Source organism: Marmota flaviventris, chromosome 16 (assembly GCF_047511675.1).
Source record: "Marmota flaviventris isolate mMarFla1 chromosome 16, mMarFla1.hap1, whole genome shotgun sequence".
Classification (NCBI taxonomy): Eukaryota; Metazoa; Chordata; class Mammalia; order Rodentia; family Sciuridae; genus Marmota; species Marmota flaviventris.
Genome location: NC_092513.1, coordinates 66,698,899 through 66,718,309, shown reverse-complemented (window position 1 = coordinate 66,718,309; position 19,411 = coordinate 66,698,899). Strand labels below are relative to the sequence as shown.

At 41.6% G+C, this 19,411-nt stretch overlaps 1 pseudogene; it reads left to right on the top strand.

Annotated features, from left to right (window-relative positions):
- The first annotated feature begins 9,986 nt into the window (after window positions 1-9,986).
- Window positions 9,987-11,388, top strand: LOC114108448 (suppressor of cytokine signaling 2-like; annotated as a pseudogene).
- Window positions 11,389-19,411: the final 8,023 nt, after the last annotated feature.

The following is a 19,411-nucleotide window of genomic DNA, read 5'->3' as shown; positions in this document are numbered from 1 at the left end:
TATTTATTACATCAACAGAAGCTGACTTACATAGCCCTTTGAAGTACATGACCACCAGCTTAGCTTAGGGAATGAATTAAATACCAGTTACTCCGTGTCGCTCTGAATCTACACTGTCAAATGATGACTTCTTTGCATCATTACTGACTAGTGCCTCAGTTTTTTCATCTAGAAATGGAAGAAATAATCAAACCTATCTAATATGGAGTGCTAACTGATGAAAACCATATATACAGTCCTTAGAGAAATGCCTGGCACATAGCAATTTTTCAGCAAATACTGGCTGCTATTATGACTATAATAATTACTATGACTACTATCATTGTTATTGGAAAACAAGGTCTGGTTCTTCATTTTTGAAACTGATATGCTGAAGCTTTACCTGCTGTAACACTTCAAGAAGGATACACTGGCCCCTCAGGTATGTTCAGAAACTGGTCTAGAGGAGTGGTGGACATTTTCCCAAGTGTTGAAGTCTTTGGCTGCAAGGAACGTGGCGCTTCATGCCTGGTGCAAGTTGCATTGCACCTATGTATCTTTTGCCTTTTCTGAACTTGCTTTAGTGCGGCATTGATTGACAGTGTTATTCAGAAATGCCGTCTTTGTCCCATATGCTAATTTTCTCTATCCAGCTCAATAAGGCAATACAGAGCTAATAATCTTTCTCAGTCCCATATCATCTTTAGTCCCATTATCCTCAATTATCCTCTCAGATACTCTGAGATCTTCTTTTGAGAGATCTCAGGGATGGATATTTCCCAAATGGCAACCTTACAAAGCAGTGTCTCCCACAGGGAACATAAAGCTTGTCAACCTGGCATTTTCTTCCTCCAGTGAGATCTGCCAAGATCCATGGGCGCCATCCAGCCTGTGGAGACTGTGGACCTCTTGCCAGCTTAGGGAGGGTGCCATCCAGCACTGGCAACATGTCTGCCTTAGTATGTACTAATAGAACATTTTAGATACGTTCATTTCCACGTTCCATCTATACTCAGTTTTATTTATGTTATAAGGCACATTTACTTGGAAATCAGTTTTGTTACAGTCCACTTGGTTTGGAGATTTTATACTTAAGAGAATCTGGAAGCTAAATGGAAGCCTTTCCTTTTGCTGACAAAGTTGGTCTTCCATACCTGTGAGCTGCACACCAATGGATTCAACCAATTCCAGATCAAAAGTACTAAAACAACAAATCTCATCCATACTAAACATGTTCAGACTTCTTTTCTTGTCATTTTCCCTGAACAATACAGTAGAGTAATATACAATGTTTATATTGTATTAGGTATCATGAATAATCTAGAGATGATTTAAAGTGGTCAGGAGGATGTGCATAGGTTAGATGCAAATACTGTCCTGTTTTCTATAAGAAACTTGAGCATCCACAGATTTTTGGCATGTATGTAGGGTGGGAGTGGTGGTCCTGGAAACAATCACCCATAGCTACCAAGAGATAACTATCTATTCTATGATTGCAATTTTTGAATGTATCAATTTAAGATATACAGCAGTAGTATTTACAAGATCCCCAAAATTTAAGGACTTAGACAACTTTTGATAATTTGCAAGATGCCCCTCGTTATACTTCTGCTAAAGTGGTTATTCCTACACAATCTTTGCCAGAGTAATTGACAATGAAAAATCACAGCCTGCTGGCTCTACATTAGATTTATACTTTGGTTATGTGTTTCAATATGGATCAGGAATCTGAAGCGGACCACTGATTTCATGTCTGCTGTTTAAGAATTTTGAAGAGTCAGCTAACTGTTGTGTATGCATTGACGTGTATGGTGTATGGGAAGATACTTCCCAACTGGATTGTAGGCTTTGAGGATGTGGACAAGATTTCATTTATAAGGTAGATTACAAAGCAAAATGTTGTTTCCAAATGAATTGTATTATATTTATGTTTCCACCACATACACACAAATACACACACACATCCATAACTTGATAAGAAATGACACCTATGAAAATAAAGGAACATGTAAAATTTTATGTGTTGTTTTAAGGTAAATGCATGGAGGAAGAGATAGTGAATCTGTGGGGAGGGTGCTCTGTTGAAGATGTGACTTGCCTTGGGCACTGCAGGCACCCAGGTGACAACAGTAAAGTATGGAAACCACTATTCATTATTTATAACCAACATCACGGCAGATTTTTATCTTGGGGTTTTCTAGCTGTTTTCTGTGTATTTGCTCCTGAAACCTTTGAAGAGGTTGCTGGTTTTAACGTGATTTTATCCAGAGAGGCTATCAAATTCTGGGAAGAGTTTTGCAGAAGGGAACTGGAATTGGGGGAATAATTTTGCAGTGAAATGTAGTAATAATTCAAAGCAAGTTACTAAACAAAATATATAGCAATACTTTTCTTTACCTGTAACCAATGAAATAAGAAAAATAGACTTTTCTGTCTTCTTAGATATTTATTTATTAATAAACACACGTTTCAGATTAACTAAAATTCCAGTAAGTCACACCACCAGGATTTCTTCCGTGATCATGGCAATGTTAATGTATTAGTAAGTCTAAGTGATTTTCCTGTATTGGTCTTCTCAAGGGATTTCAGATGTGTGTAAGCACATGAGTATGTATGAGGTGGGGAATTCTCTATTCCTAGCTGTTCACATTAGCCAATAACTAGGATCAGTGGATCAGAATCCAAAGCTGCAGGCAGCTAGTCTCTGGCTTGGTTCATTTTCCTGCAGTGCCACCTTTTGGCTAAAAGTGTATTTTAAAACATGCAAGTACTCTCAGCAGGAAGCCTGTAATCCAGCACAATCCACAAACATCCGAGGCAGCCAATGACAGGCCAAGAGGCTCAGAAATACAGCAGGGGGGTGGAACCAACAGGGCTGCCCTTGTAAAGTGGCCATTCACCAGGAAAGTCAGACTGTTTGCATCAGTGTAAATAATTAAGTAAATAGGAGGTTGTGCAAAGAACTATAAAGAAGCATTAAACATCACAGAAGAGTGATAAAAGTTAATCTGAGCTCCTCCAGGGAACTAGAGGGAGACAAATCCCTTGGGAAGATGGTGCTTCCAGAGAGGATGTAGATTCCAGGGAATGTCAGCTCCAGGAGGTCCAAGGCTTCTCCAGTGCTATATCCCCAGTAAGACAGGATGGGGCCTGTAGCAACCATTGTCTAATATTATAGTTGAGTAAGTAAGTCAGTCAGTCTAGGTGGGAAGGAATATCATTCCCAGCAAGAACAGGCAGCATCCTGGAGGCAGCAGAGGACATGGCCTGGTAAAGAATGTCCAGATTCCATCAGCTGTGATCCTGTGCATCTTAATTTGTTGGATGATACAGTTTCTATGCATTGCCTGTTTTCTTTTCTACCACTTGTTAAGTCCAAGCAGAATACTCGACAGAGGCAGGCATATCACAGGAATAAGGACAGCTGTCACGGGAGTTTACCTGCCCCTCCAGCCATGGTATTCCATCTTTGCAATGCTGCTGGTCACTGCAGAGACATGAGAAGCAGAGACCACTTACAGAAAGTCAAGAGACTGGGGTCACTTCAGCTGGATCAACTTCTTGCTGATGTGATGCTAAATAAGAACCTTCAGAAGCTGTCTGAGTTTTGTGTTCTTTTACCACTGTAGCGTTATCTGTGTTTAGTTCCTTTCTTTTAAGCCTTCTTGAGCAACTCCCATTTGGGCCTAGGGGGTTTTATGTTGTCCCTTTACTTGTGCAGAAGGAAGCAGTGTGGTTCTGAGTGAATGCTCTGCCACACTCTCCAAACAGTCACGACAGCCATTGATGAGCCTCTTGACTAAGAAGTCCGACACTTCTTCTCCAGGGCCAGTGTCTGGCTTGCTGGATGATGACATAAACATCATAGGGTATTCCAAGATTCTTTTAGGTCCTTCAAATAAGTGTTTGGCTTGTTTGTATTGGGATGTGTACAAATGGCCCCTCTTATTAAAATAAACATAAGGCATCAGTCTCCTTTCCCCAAGTCTGCAGAAGGACTTCCCAGGTCAGAATCCCTGGGTTGAAAGGGGTCCCCAAGCCCTTTTTGCCTGTATTGCACTGTGGCATGGCCCTAGGGTCATGTCGCCCATTTGCTATGCATGGAGAAAATGCCCTTTCTTAAATTCCTCTAACACAGTTGAGCAAACTAAGCATTTCAAAAAACAATGTGCAACAAATTTAAAGGTGAATGGGCCACCAATGATGTGTCTTTCAAAATCTAATTCTCAAAACAGGACGACTTTTTGAGATGCCCCAAGATAGTTGTTCTCCCACCTAGGATGAGTCCAGGGCCAGCTACAGTTCGTGGGCCCCAGTGCAAAAGGAAAACATTGGCTCCTTGATCAAAATGCAGGAACTAAAATGAAGCTATAAGCCACAAAATATAAAACTTTTCCCTTTGTGTCATGGTCCGTCTATCTGTCCCTGTCTGTCTCTCTCCTATCAAATTGCCTTACCATTTTTATTTGCCATTTGATGTTGTTCTGGGTAATGAAAAAATAACAATACTTAAATTATTAGCATAAATTTCACCATAAATCTTTATATTCTGCAATTCTAGTTTTAAGTGCAAACACAAGAACTTTTAACTCAGGCAAAATTGTTGAAATACAGTTTCTATTTTGTGGCTTGTACATTCATGTGTGTTATGTTCTCAGCAAAATGGTTGACACACTGCATGAAACTAACTCACTAGTTTTTACTTTACTTCTTGACTCACTCCTTTCTACTGATATTCTGCCTTTGATTTACTGATGAATGAGAAGCAACTGAAATGGAAAGGGACTATGGGTGTCCTTCCCCTCTTTCCTTCCACAGTCATTCATTGTTTTCCCCACAAGTGGCTAACACTGGACACAGGTAAGGCAGGCTATGATAGAGTTCTTCACTCCTTTGTGGTCCTTAGGCACCCACTGCCTTCTTTCTACATTTGAAGAGATTTCTGGTTCAAAGGGACAAGTTTGTGTCCTGAGGCTGGGCTGCCACTGCTCCTCCATCTTACTCGATCGTTGGTAACCTATTTACCCTCAACTCCCAAGCATCATGGATCCACTGGAGTTCTGTAAGCATGCACATCTGGAATGCCACATGGTCATGCAGCTACAAGGAGTACCTATTGCAGTATCACCTCTGCTGCTGCACATGCTCCATTATCCTGTGGACTTATCTTGCAAAACATTAGTTCAAAGATCGTTTTTTTGAAACGTTTTTATTGACATACATAAATACAATAGTGTCAATAAAGTGCAGTGACATTTGAATGTATAGCAGTGTCCTTAAAGCGAACATTTAAAGGAGGTCCCTCATCACTTAGTTTTGCTCATTTTTGAAGTTCATATGAAAAATCTGGCATTGCTTTAGGTACTCCATTCTCATAGCATCATGTATGTGAAATTCATCCGTGTTGTGTGGACCACAGGTCTCGCTTTCTTATTGCTTTGTAGTGTTATTCCATTCTGTAAAAACTTATAAAAAATTGATTTATTTTCTCCTGCTGACGGCCCTTTAGAGTGTTTCCAGTTTGGGACTCTAAGGAACACAGTGTGATCTTTAAGGAGAACTGAAAAAAGTGTCACAAGTGGCTAACGTGACTAAAATTCACAACTGGAATCTGATAGCTGGGTCGACCACAAGCTAAACTTTGCTGCCCTCTCCTGGGAAAGTTCCTGTTCCGAGCTGCCAAGATAAGGGCTGGGAAGATGTCATTTTCCTGTTGAGACCTGACCAATGAGGTACCACCTTCAGGCCTATGTAAATACCTGCCAATAAGGAATGGGCGATGAGAAAGGCAGGGGGCGGGGCCGAGGGCAGGGGGCGGGGCCGAGGGCTGCTGCTGAGCAGGTGCACAAAGGAGCCTGTGGCTGGAGGGAAGCAGGAAAGGTGGATTAGTGAGGAAGGGTGACACGCACAGGCACAGAGCAGTAAGGGAAGGGAATCAGTGAGGGCAAAGCCAAAAATAACTCCCACAGGAGGGAAGCCCTCTGGGCGTGGGCAGGGCCACTGGCTCCTCGTGAAGCCGCCCTGTGGCAGCCCTGCCCACACCCTGGGGAAAGCGGGGCTCCCCCTTCCCCGGGGGGCACACTGCCCGCTGGCCACCCGTTCAGTGGCTGGGGCGAAGAACAGGAGCATGGAGAAGGAGGGGGCCTCCGTCTCAGTGACACCCGAGTCCTGTACCTCTATAACCTGAGGAAACAGGCAAAGAGATCTCCCCACCAAAGTCACAGCCCCCCACCAAAGGACCTCACAGATACAGAAGTGGATGACATTCCAGAGAAATATTATGAAAAACTTGAGTATTAAAATGTTCAATGAACCAAAAGAAGATCCAAGGAGTGAATTATGAGAGCAAATAGAAATATGGGATAGAAACCAATTGGAATTCCTGGAAAGGAAAGACACAATGGATCAAATAAATCAAAACTTCGCTTAAAAGCATCTGCAACAGATTTGACAGCATAGAAGATAAAACTTCAGTATTAGAAGATAGAACCTCAGGCTTTGAAAACAGGAGACATGAATTTGAGTACACAGAATACAATTAAGTGGAAAAATAATAGAACATACAAGCAACTCTGCCACAATATGAAGAGGCCAAACCTGAGAATCACTGCAATAGAAGAGAATATGGAGATACAGGCAAAAGGCATAAAGAACATTTTCAGTGAGATAGTTATAGAAAACTTTTCCCACTTCAGAACTGAAGTAAACATTTGCATACAGTAGCGTTACCACTGTTGGCCGGTGACGAGTCCTTGCTTCCCCAATGTTGAAGAATAACACCAGAAAAACACGCTGAGGCAAGGTCAGAGTAGAAATTAGAAGTTTATTAAAGGACAGCAGAAAAGACTTCTCCCGGAGGAAGAGGGGGACCCAAGAGGTGGAATCTGTTGAAGGGCAAATGTGTTCCCCTTTTTATAGGTTTGGTGATGGAATGTAAGAGGGAAGGGTTGGGACACAGGTGGGCCAAACAAGTAATCTGGGCAGGAAGGACTTCATTATCACTTCTTTGGGATGGGCTATTTCCAAATCTGTTGGGGGCTGTTTCCTGGGTTCCATTAACATTTCTTTGGGGTGGACTTTGGCCTAGGGCCTTTCTGGGACTTCATTAACATTCCATGAGTTGTCCTGCGTTTCCGGAATCATTGTCAGCATGGCCTTCATTTTAGATTTTACTCGGTATTAGACCCGATTTACCTAACTACACTGACTACCTAATTTTAAATCTGGCTTCAGTAGGACCCCCTATTGTTAACCAGAAAAGTATTCCAAGACACATCATAATCAAAATGTCTAACAGAAATAAGGAAAGAATGTTAAAATCTGAAAGAGAGAAATATCAGGTCACATTTAGAAGCAAACCCACAAGGCTCACTTCTGATTTCTCTGCTCAGACCCTAAAATCAAGGAGTGCCTGGAATGAGATATGCCAGCCAAGATTATTATGCCCATCAAAGCTCAGTTTCAAATTCAAGAGGGAAATAAAAACTGTCCATAACAAGAATAGACTGAAAGAGTTCATGACCACCAAGCCTGCAATACGGGGAATACTCCAAGATAAACTGCACACAGAGGAACCCAAACACAAATCCCAAGTCTCCCAAATAGAGCAAGACCAAAAAAAGAATGATCCACTAAATGAGTAAGACAGTATTAAATATAGCAAACAATTCAAAATGGCAGGAATGCACAGACACATATTTGTACTAACGTGGAATGTTAATGGACTCAACTCCCCAATCAGAAGACATGGGTTAAAATATGGACCCAAAACAAGATCTGACTATGTGCTGTTTACAAGAGACTCATCTTATAGGCAAAGACACCAACTGGCTAAAGGTAAAAGGATGGGAAAAAGTATTCTTCATAAACTGACTCCAAAAACAAGGAGGAGTAACTGTTCTCCTAACTGACAAAGCAGATTTCAAGTAAAAATTAATCAGAAGAGACAAAGAAAGCCATTAATCCCAGTAAAGAAAATGATTCAATAAGAAGATATAATAGTAGTAAATATATATGCCCCAAATGTCAGTGCACAGAATTAATTTAAAAAATACTAGTTGATATTAACTCCCATATATACCCCAATACAATAATATTGGATAATTTCAGCACACCCCTATCACCAATAGACAGGTCACCAAGGCATAAATCAATGAAGATAAATCCAAGCTAAATAATACTATAAATCAAAGGGACCTAACAGACATCCACAGAATATTTAACCCCAACACAGCTCAATTTATGTTCTCAGAAGCTCATGGAACTTTTTCCAAAATAGACCACATTCTAGGCCACAATGTAAATCTTAGCAAATACAAAAGATCTGATATAACCCCATCCTATCAGATCATAATGAAATGAAAGGAACTTAACAGCAATAAAAATATAAACACATGAAGATTTAACAATATTCTTTTAAATGAAGAATGGATCAAAGAAGAAATGAGAGAAGAAATTCTTAGAAACAGATGAAAACAATAATATATCAAAATTTGGGGGACAGTATGAAAAAATACTTAATAAAATCTATTGCTTTAAGTGCTTACATCAAGAAAATAGAGAGATTCCAAATAAGTAAGGTAATGTTCCACCTCAATGCTTTTGGAAAGAAAGAACAAACTAACCTGAAATTCAGTAGAAGACAGGAAATAAAAACTGATCAGAACCAAAATTAACAAAATTGATAATAAAAAGCAATCCACAGGATCCAAGCAACCCAGAGTTGGTTCTTCAAAAAGATAAATAAGGTTGATAAACTGCTTGCCAAACTAACTAAAGAGAGGAGACCCAATCAACAAAATTAGAGATGAAAAAGGAGATATCATCACAGACACTCCTGAAATCCAGAGGATAACTGAAAACTGTTTTGAAAATTTATACTCTGATAAACTGCAAAATCATTGACAAATTTTTATACACATATGACCTGCCCAAATGATCCAGGAATAGACAGGAAACTTAAACAAATCAATATCAAGTAATGAAATTGAAACAGCAATTAAAAGCCTGTCAACAACAAAATTCCATTACCAGATGGATTTCTCAACTGAATTCTACCAGATCTTTAAAGAAGAACTATTCCCAGTCCCTCTCAAATTATTCCATGAAATGGAAAGAGAGGGAACACTCCCAAATACATTCTATGAAGCTAGTATCACCCGGATACTAAAACCAGACAAAGACACATCTAGGAAAGAAAACTACAGACCAATATCCCTAATGAACATAGATGCAAAACAAATCTTAATCAAATATTAGCAAATCACATTAAAAACATTAAGAATATATTACACCATGACCAAGTGGGCTTGATCCCAGGAATGCAAGGTAGGTTTGACATTCACAAGTCAATAAATGTAATTCACCACAGAAATAGAACTAAGAATAAGAAATATATGACAATCTCAATAGATAAAGAAAAATCCTTTGATAAAATACAGCAATCATTCATGGTAAAAACCTGCAGAAACCAGGGCTAGAAGGAACTTACCTCAACATTATAAAGCCTACTTATGACAGACCCCAAACCAATTTCATACTGAGTAGAGGGAAAAAAAAAGAAAGCTTCTTCTCTGAAATCAAGAACAAGACAAGGGACAGACGTTTAACTCTTGCCAAGTCTCGCTGCTGCCGCGGCTCGTGGGCCTTGAGTTTCCCTTGAAGCTTGAGCCTCTTCGCCCACAGCCACCAGCGCTGCGCGGGCCTCAGACAGTACCAGTCGGGGGGCTGGGGCGCACAGCCTCAGGATCCTAGGAGTACCGAGCACGATCGCTCGCTCGCGACCGGCGATCTGTGGGTGACCGCGTCTGTGGGAGATTTTACCATCCCTCCTCTGGGACTTGGGGAGAAAGAACCAGCAGCTCCCCAAGCCCTCCCCCTCCATCACCATTTCGGACACCCCGCAGGGACGCGTTTTGGAGTTCCCTCTGACTTCCAGGAAGGACACGAGCCCCTCTGTGACTCCAGCTCAGGCGGCCACCTGTCTTTGTCGTGCTGACCCTTCTTCCATGACCCTGCGGTGCCTCCAGCCCTTGGGGAAGGGCGCGGATGGGACGTGGAGCCAGTGGGGGACCGCTGGGTCAGCCGAGGAACCAGCCCCCAGGCAGCACGCCTGGCTAAGGCTCTGCGCGAGCTGCGTCAAACAGGATGGTACTGGGGAAGTATGACTGTTAATGAAGCCAAAGAGAAATTAAAAGAGGTGCCAGAAGGAACTTTCTTGATTAGAGATAGTTCGCATTCAAGACTACCTACTAACAATATCTGTTAAAACATCAGCAGGATCAACTAATCTGCGAATTGAGTACCAAGATGGGAAATTCAGATTGGATTCTATCATATGTGTCAAGTCCAAGCTTAAGCAATTTGACAGTGTGGTTCATCTGATTTTTTTTAATCCACAGTTGACCTTTATTATGGGATGCAGGAAGATTCTGAAGAAGCTGGCTTCCAAAAAGTACAGCTCGCTGCCAGAAAGTTTGAATTTCATTTCCTGTAATGCCATTGGAATAATTGTTAAAGGATTTCTCATTGTAGCTGTACAAATGTGCCAGTGTGTGACATTCAGAAAAAACAACTTCTGAAATCTCAGATCTGGTTTTGGAAACCACTACACCCTATGATGGAAGAAGGGGAATTGTATGGCTTTATATGTTCTGACTTGTAGAGCCCCAAGTCTTATTACACAAGGGAATCCTGTCATTGGACTTAACTGCCATCGCCATGGAAAATTAATAAAAGACCCAGCAACAGCAAGAGGCTCTCAAGGTGAGGTGGTGCTGTAGTTTTATTACTTTAACCGTGCCTGCATAATAAAACCGTTACGGAGCCCCAGTAAATATTGTAAATCACACATTCCCTCCTATAAAAGTTCATAATGAACTGAGCGTAAATATCAGTAAAATATATGAATAACAAAACTACTCATATACATACTGCATATTAATGAAGTCGGAAGTTTATTCTTGACTTCTCTAGAGTGCAGCTTAAAATGCTGTTGCCAGCAGGAAAAATCTACTGATGAAAAGTAATGGAAAACAAAGGACCAGGAAGCAGTGAGATCTCATTCTAGTACTGTTGTCACTAACTTAGAGTAAACTTTTATGTCAGTTTTTTCAGAACATAGCATTTTTCATTTTTTTTGTATATATTTGAATTACTGAAGCAGACAGTATGTTGCTTATTCATCTGATTGACTACTATGTTCAGATGTGCAAGGATAAGCAGTCGGGCCCAGAAGCCCCCCGGAATGGGACTGTTCACCTTTATCTGACCAAACTGCTCTACACATCTGCACCATCTCTTCAGCATCTCTGTCGACTCACCATTAACAAATGTACCGGTACCGTCTGGGGACTGCCTTTACCAACAAGATTAAAAGATTAATTGGAAGAATATAAACTCCAGGTATAAGTGTTTCTGTTTTTCTAAACATCATCATATAGAGTATCTCCAAATGCAGCTATGTAAGACAACGCCAAAACTTGAGCGACTGGATAACTGCACAGAATTCTAAAAACAGCTGAAGTCAACCTAATTTAAATGCGTAAAGAGGTAGCTAGGTATTTAAAATTCCCCTAGATCTTTTCACCTGAATGATACTTCCTTTCCTAAGGCTGACTAAGATCAGTTGATCCTTTTAACTAAAAAATAAAATGCCCCAAGTTAAGGCTGAGGGAGCATTTTATCAGAATGCCTTGTCTTCCTGAAGTTCCTTTGCGTTAGGTCAAAGGTCCAAGCTCCAAGTGCCAGTAGCAAAGAGCTCCAAGTGGAGTACTGAAGAAGCAAAAGGAACCAAGCTGATGCAGGCTTTCCTTGAGTTTATATGCCTGGTGATCAGTATCTTTAAGGACATTTTATATGTTGTGTTCTGGTGTACATAGTTTTGTCAAACACATCATGCTTGTGAGTATTTATCCCTCATTTTATGCAATTAACCAAATCAACCAAAAAAAAAAAAAAAGTGACCATGAGATCCTGTATTTGTCTTTTTACTACAGGTATGAACTCTCCTGTGAATGAGTACTGTAGTAACCCATTTCAAGGGAGCCTTATTTCAGAAATATTTCAAACTGGTGCAAATGGAAAAGACTTTCTCTTTTCCTTTAAGGCTAAAGACAAGAATGTCATGCTCTACAGGTGCAACTCAATCTCTGTTAATAAAAACCAGTGTAGATATAAACATTTTACCTTTGAAGTAGCTGTGCCCCAAACTGTTGCCATTGAATTTTTTGGAAATGGCTTTAGAAATTTCCCAGTCCTTGAATTGTCTAACCACGGACATCAGCAGTTGTCTCCCTTCCACTGTGTAGAATACTTTGACTTAATTTTCTTCCAGATATAGGGGGATACCTGCCTGTTTTTCAAAGTGTTTATTTACTGCTGTTACTATTTGATTAGAATGTATTAAATAAAGAAAAGACAGGATTTCTACTATTACCAATTATATGCATTACAGTTCTTAAAACTCTAACCAAAGCAATCAGGCAAGAAAAGAAAATTAAGGTGATACAAATAGGAAAAGAAGTCAAACTGTCAGTGTTTGCTGATGACATTATCCTATATTTAGAAGACCTAAGAAATTCCATGAAGACTTCCAGAGCTAATAAATGAATTTAGTAAAGTAGCAGGATATAAGAATCAACATTCATACAATAATAGCTTTCCTATTCTCCAACAGCAATTCAGCTGAGAAAGAAATAAGAAAAAACATCCCTTTCACAAAAACCTCAAAAAATTTTGAAATTAATCTAACCAAGGAGGTGAAAGATCTCGACAATTAAAACTGTAGAACACTGAAGAAAGAAATTAAAAAGACCTCAGGGGCTGGGGTTATGGCTCAGTGGTAGAGCGCTTGCCTTGCACACGTGAGGCACTGGGTTTGATCCTCAGCACCACATAAAAATAAATAAATTAATTAAAGGTATTGTGTTCATCTACAACTAAAGAAAAATTTTTAAAAAGAAGACCTCAGAAGATGGAAAGACTTCCCATATTCATGGATAGGCAGAATTAATATTGTTAAAATGGCCATATCATCAAAAGAATAATACAGATTCAACACAATCGCCATCAAAATATCAATGACATTCTTCTCAGAACTAGAAAAAAATGGTCCTTAAATTCACTTGGAAGAATAAGGGACCCAGAATAGCCAGAGCAATTCTGAACAAGAAAAGTGATGCAAAAGGCATCACAATACCCAATTATAAATTATACTACAAATCTGAAGTAGCAAAAACAACAGGGTATTGGCATCAAAGTAGACATGAAGACCAATGGAAGAAAACAGATGTCCCAAAGACAAACCCACATACTTACAGCCATCTGATAGTTGGCAAAGGTGCCAAAAATATATGTAAGAGAAAAGACATCCTTTTTAACAAATGGTGCTGGGAAAATTGGATATTCATATGTAGAAGAATGAAACTTGATCCCTTTTACATTGAAAAGAAGATTAGTAGAATAGAGAGGAGGGAGAACAGTGGGAAGAGAAGGGGCCAAAAGGGAGGGAGAATTGGGATTGAAATAAAATTCCTTGCAAGTATGATTTTTTCAAAATGAACCCAAATACTATGTATAATTATAATACTATAATCAAAATAGGTAAACAAAATATAAAAACATAGTATAACAGATTATAAATGTTGCTATGAAGGAAATTTACATTAAATAAAAGATAAAAATTCTTAAAATGGTCTCCGAACTTGTTTGCATCACATGGATTCAAAAATATTTTTGTGCATATGCTTCAATGTGAGTAATTATACATTATCAAGTTACAAATTATACATAGATAGTATGACTTTTATCTATATGAGGAAACAGTTATATGTATATTATGATTTATATGTGTTGGTATGCATTGGTGTGTGTGTGTGTGTGTGTGTGTGTGCACGCGCGTAAACTATCATCAACTAATAAATCAAACTCACTGAAAACTTAGGGCAAGGATCATCATTAATGAGACATATTTCAAATACTTCTTAATAATGTTGAATTTTTGTTGAATTCTTATGAGAGCTGATGAAATTATAGTGGCTTAATCGAGCAAAAATGAATGTTTCTCACCTGCCAAGTGTTCAGATGGGCATCCTTGACTTGAGCAGCTGTACCTCCAGCATCTCAAACCACCGTGGGTTTGTGTATCTGTAACTTTCACATCCACTGATTCAAGCAAACTTGAACTTAAACCATTTGGAAACAAATGTATTCATACTAAACACATACTAACATTTTGTCACTGAATTTTTTTGTGGGGTGGGCTACCAGGGATTGTACTTGGGGCACCCAATCACTGACCTACATCCCCAGCCTTATTTTGTATTTTATTAGAGACAGGGTCTCACTGAGTTACTTAGTGCCATGCTTTTTGCTGAGGCTGGCTTTGAACTCACGATCCTCCTGCCTCCGCCTCCCGAGCCCCTGGGATTGCAGGGGTGTGCCACAGCACCTGGCTTTGTCACTGAATTTTAACAAATTTGTAATTGCTATTTACGTACCTTTTACATTGATTAGGTGCAGCAAGTAATCTAGAGAGGTTTGACATGTGCAGGCGGATGTGTATAGCTCATGTGCAAATACTAAGTCATTTCATACAGGAACTTGAACATTCCAGGGATTTGGTGGGCTGAGGATGTGTGTGCCTTGACGTTGATCCCTGGGGGGCACTGAGGGATGACTATCCTTTGGTCTTTTCTTCCCATCGGTGTGAGCCACTTTCTTCTTCATCATGACTTCCACGTGCAAGACGGATCTTCCCTAGCCCCACATCTTTTTTCAGGGCTGGAAGAGGACAAGGGAGTGGTGTATTCATCGAGAACTTAGTGTGCTCCAGATACATTTTGAGAAGCAGACTTTAGGTTTAAAGGTTATCTTCTTTCCTCCTTGCCTCCAAACTACTTTTCTTCTCATTCCCAACTAAGGTGACACCTGGAGGTTGACAATTTGGTCCAGGTCTCACAGCCAGTGTGGGACAGAACTAAGCCCAGCAGGCAGGTGGGCAGACCCCCAATGGGAGTCCTTTCTACTCACCTGCAGGACAACAGGCATGATGTGTTTCCAACAGGAACTGACCACATTCTGTAGGGCTTGGGCCAAGCTCAGCACCCACGTCCTGGCTGAACCTGACCCTTGAGAGCTACGCAGCATCTGCCCCCATGTCACTGTTAGAACAGAGTTTCTGCAGCAGTGTTTACAAACACACCTGCGCAGCTGGAATCACTCCACAAAGTCACTCAGCCTCGCCGACTTCCTTCCAGATCCTCCTCACAGTGAGATCAGTGACATCAGTAAGCCATTTCTCCCCCTCCGCCCTGGAGCCCTGAGAACGTGGGCATCTGCAGGTCTACTTTCAGGTCCCAGTTGTTGGTGCACTCAGAAACTGTGTGACCTGAGTGGCCTTCCTACAACCTTGTGTTTTTGTTTCCCTTAAAATAAAGAAGGAGAAGTGTGACCACCGAGAACAGTAAACTCAGTACTGATGAAGAGCAAGGATCTGGCCACCTGTAAAGTAAAGGACTTCAGGAAAGAAAGCCACAGCATCATCTTTTTCCCAGAAGTGTGAAAGTTAAGCAGAATGTAGCTGTGATAACAACCATACCTTGCATTTATCTGGTTCCTGTCTCCTAAGAGCTCAAAGTGCTTCTCAGACATTATCTCATTAGTTTGCAAATCATTCCTGGGAGTTGTAGGAATGAAGCCAGACAGAAGTTTCTAGCTTACCACTTCTCTATGAGCCAAAGGTTGAAATGTTCTCTCCTCGAAAGCCAGCACATCTTGCGTGCAAACGTGAACTGTCACTCAAACCCCAGATGCGGAGGATCAAAGTTCAGATTCTAGGTATCTTTAATATAGTCTACCTTTCAGGTGAATTATTGTAAGAAAAATCTTCCTCTTTTCCTTCTTAACAAATGAAAGTCTTTATACAGTTTTACTCTCAGGAATGAAATGGGCAACCAGTGAAATTCAAAGCTATTCCTGGATTTTGTATGCATAAATGTGAGCTCCCCACACCCAGCACTGACGTGGGGATGTCTGGGGTGTGCCTGCACATTTCGAGGTAGGTTATAAAATTACCATAAAGCCAACAAAGTCAGAGGTAGGCAACGTCACCTTTAATACATAAAATAAGACACAAGCCAACATGCACTGACTATCCCAAATGAAGACATCATCAGATCCAAAGGAAGAACATGCCAGTCAAAAAGAAAAACGTGGAAAGAGAGAAGCAATATTTTCCAGAGACGGAACAAATCCTGTGCAGCTGGAAAGGAGGTGAGATGCACGCACTGCCCATATTGGGTCCCATGAGCAAGGCCACTCCAAGAGAAAAACCTCTCTTGTCCATTGTCCTTACACCCAAGGGCAATGTGGTAGACATGCGGGCCCTGGATGTCGAGTCTGGGAAATGTGAGCATCTGGTGGGGCCAGAGGGAAATGCAAGTCAAGAACATTGAGGGCTGGCCCCCTGGGGCTCCCTAGAAGCAGGGTCTGAGTGGGGGGTGATTGCACAGTGACTGCTGAGGGAGGCTCCCAGGAGAAGAGGGGTCAGGAAGAAAGTGGACGGGGAAGAAAGCTAAGTGAGGGTGGAGTTGATGGAGAGCAGACTCCCCAGCCACGTGGAGTGCTGGGAAATGCCAACTGCATTGCAGAGACTTCTACCCCACTTTGTGAGTGGGCGGGCTTCTGCGTCTTTCTTAGCCAGTCATTGACATGAGCTGCCCTGAATAAGTGGTGGGCTCCTGACTCCCTAGAGAGGAGGCCCTTCTTCATGCAAGGGCCAATACTCTGAGGAGGGCAGGCACCACTGGGTTGCAGTTCTCTGAGCACATCAGGGGTGGAAGTGAGCCAGTGGGAACAGGGACATGCTGGCCTTCTGCTCTGCTCAGTGACCAGGTAGCAGAAAGCACCAAGGCCTCTCCCAGGACATATATTTTGGAAGACTTTCTTTCTTCTCATTAAAACACCTTCCCCCCTCTTCTACTAAACCTTTACACAACCCACCAATAAAATAACTAATAAGCAAAACAAAATAATGAATGAATCAACTAACCAACAAGACGTTTAATAGAATCTACCAGGTTTCCTCTACTCTCAAAGTACAATGGCTGGACAAGTCCTCCTCCTTCTGTCCCCCAGCCCATATCCTACCTTCAACTTACCCACCAATTCTTCTGAGCACTCACCACATGTTAGGCACTGTCTCCGGCTCTGGGCACACAGTGATGAATGGCAGAGACGTGTTCCACTCGCCACAAGTGGTGCAGTGTGGGAATCTCCACTCCCCAGCACAGTATTCCAGGACCCGCTGCAGGAAATGATGGGTCACTAAACTGTTCTCCCCACATGTGCTGAAAGTCCTCTTGGCAGGTCTCCATGCCCACGTTGGATAGGTCTTCCATTGTGTCTACACAGACCCTCTTGAAAGAGTCAGACGCCATGTTGGGCCATTCTGGTTGGATGTGTTGCAGCTAATCCTGCTAGATGAGGTGGCCTGAATGTGGCTTGGCGTCCCCTTCCAGGGTAGTCACCATCCTGGCCAACAAGAGCAAGCGTTAGTTTCTCATATTTTTTTGGTGTGTGTGTTAAAAAGAACTAGATGTGGACATTGATATTGACTGAATGCCTTGGACATATGGCTATATCACTAGACAAATGGTCTTGATTTCCCTCCCCCTGAAAACAGAGTTATTTCCTTCCTCTTCCTCTTCTTCCTCCCCTCCTCTTTTTCTCCTCTTCATCCTCCCTGCCTTCTTTTTCTTTAGACACATAGTTTCTTTCCCCAGAAAGCTCCTTTTTCTGGTAGTCCTCTCATTCTTTAATCTTACCCTGGGTAATCTCGTGAAATAATCTCTCTGTAACTACCCAACTCCCCTAACTACTCTTTTGCTTCATAGCACTTAGCACTATTTATTTTAAACCATTTACAATAGTTAAATATCTGAGGCTGTGTAAGGAAAAGAGGTTCTTGCAGCTCACAGTTTTGGAGGCTGGGAGTATGCACAGGATGTTGGCTCTGGTGAGGGACCCGTCTGTATATCTGAGGGAGGTTTTACAATGCTATGTGTGCAGAAGGAGGAGTGCACATGCAAGAGAGGAGGTGGAGAACTATGCTGTCCCCTTCCAGAGGCAGCACTCTCAATGACCGAACCCCTGCCCACCACTCAGCACCACCAGGCTGGAGGCCCCCCTTCTAGCACATGAGCCTTGGAGAAACTCACTTGAAGCATGTTCAAGCACTATTTTAAGTTTTACTTATGTGTGTGTCCATTCATGTCTGTCACACCAGGCTTAGTGGCCCCACTCATAGCACCAAGTTCCAAGGTGTGGGGACCATGTGGGCAGCTGAGACTCACTGTCAGTGACACCTTAGAACAGGCCTCTCAAAAGCAAGGAGATGATTGCAAATGGGAAGAGAAGGCAAAGGGGATGGATTTAGTCTTATAATCCACGAAGAAGAAATAACACTTATTGGAACTCCCCCCAAAAAACATTCCTGCCCAAAAGACATTTCTCATCTGGTAAATCATACTAGATTCAAATTAGGAGGATGTCTGCCAAGGAGAAAGCAGAAAAGAGAGAATTTGCTCACTCTAAAATCATTAAATCCTGTGTTTAAATGGGCTATTCTGTCTTCACAAAAGACTTCCTCATACTTAAGTATCTCAGAAGACAGAGTTTAGACTCTTGATTTGAGGGGCAGTAACGGTGGACTTTAAAAACACAAGTAGAACTGAAACAAAGTCCTTGGAGGAGGGCTTATTCCCTCTCACCTGCTCTAGTAAACATGTCTAACTTCACCTTCTCCCAGCAAACCCACCAGGGCTGTAGCTGCAGAGTGGGCTAATGGCCAGCATTGACTACGGAGAAGTTCAAGGCCATGTGAAGAGGGGCCCCCATAGTAAAACCAGGAGGCAGAGACGGCCCCTCCGGTTTGTCCTCCCCCTTTGTAAGCCTGTGCCATAATTCTTCTTGGGTCCATAAACTGAACCAGGAAGCTCTAAGAAATTCCAGGCTGGTTAAAATGCCCAGATTGCAGTGGGAGGGACGAGGCAGGAGGGAGTCAAGAGTCCCCTGCAGAAGCATGGATGTTGTAAGTAGCACTATTTATGCCTTTTAAAAATTATTCCTTGCTCTCTACTAACAACACAGGAACTGAGAGCCTTACTATAATTGGTGGTGTAGAAAAAAAAAAAAGAAAAAAAGATAAAACATTTGAGCAAAGAAATTCCCAGATATCATGGCCTCCCCTGCACCAGGCCGATGAACACAGATTCTGATCTCCATTTAGTGTGGAGAGAGAGAGAGGAATTCCTGTTGCCAGCCCCAGCCTTGGTTGAGATCAATGTCGTCTCTGCAGCTATACTCAGACCCTAAGTGGCAAAGAGGGAGTCTCTTCCAACGCTGACCACGGGGTGGTAAGAGCAGCGCCACT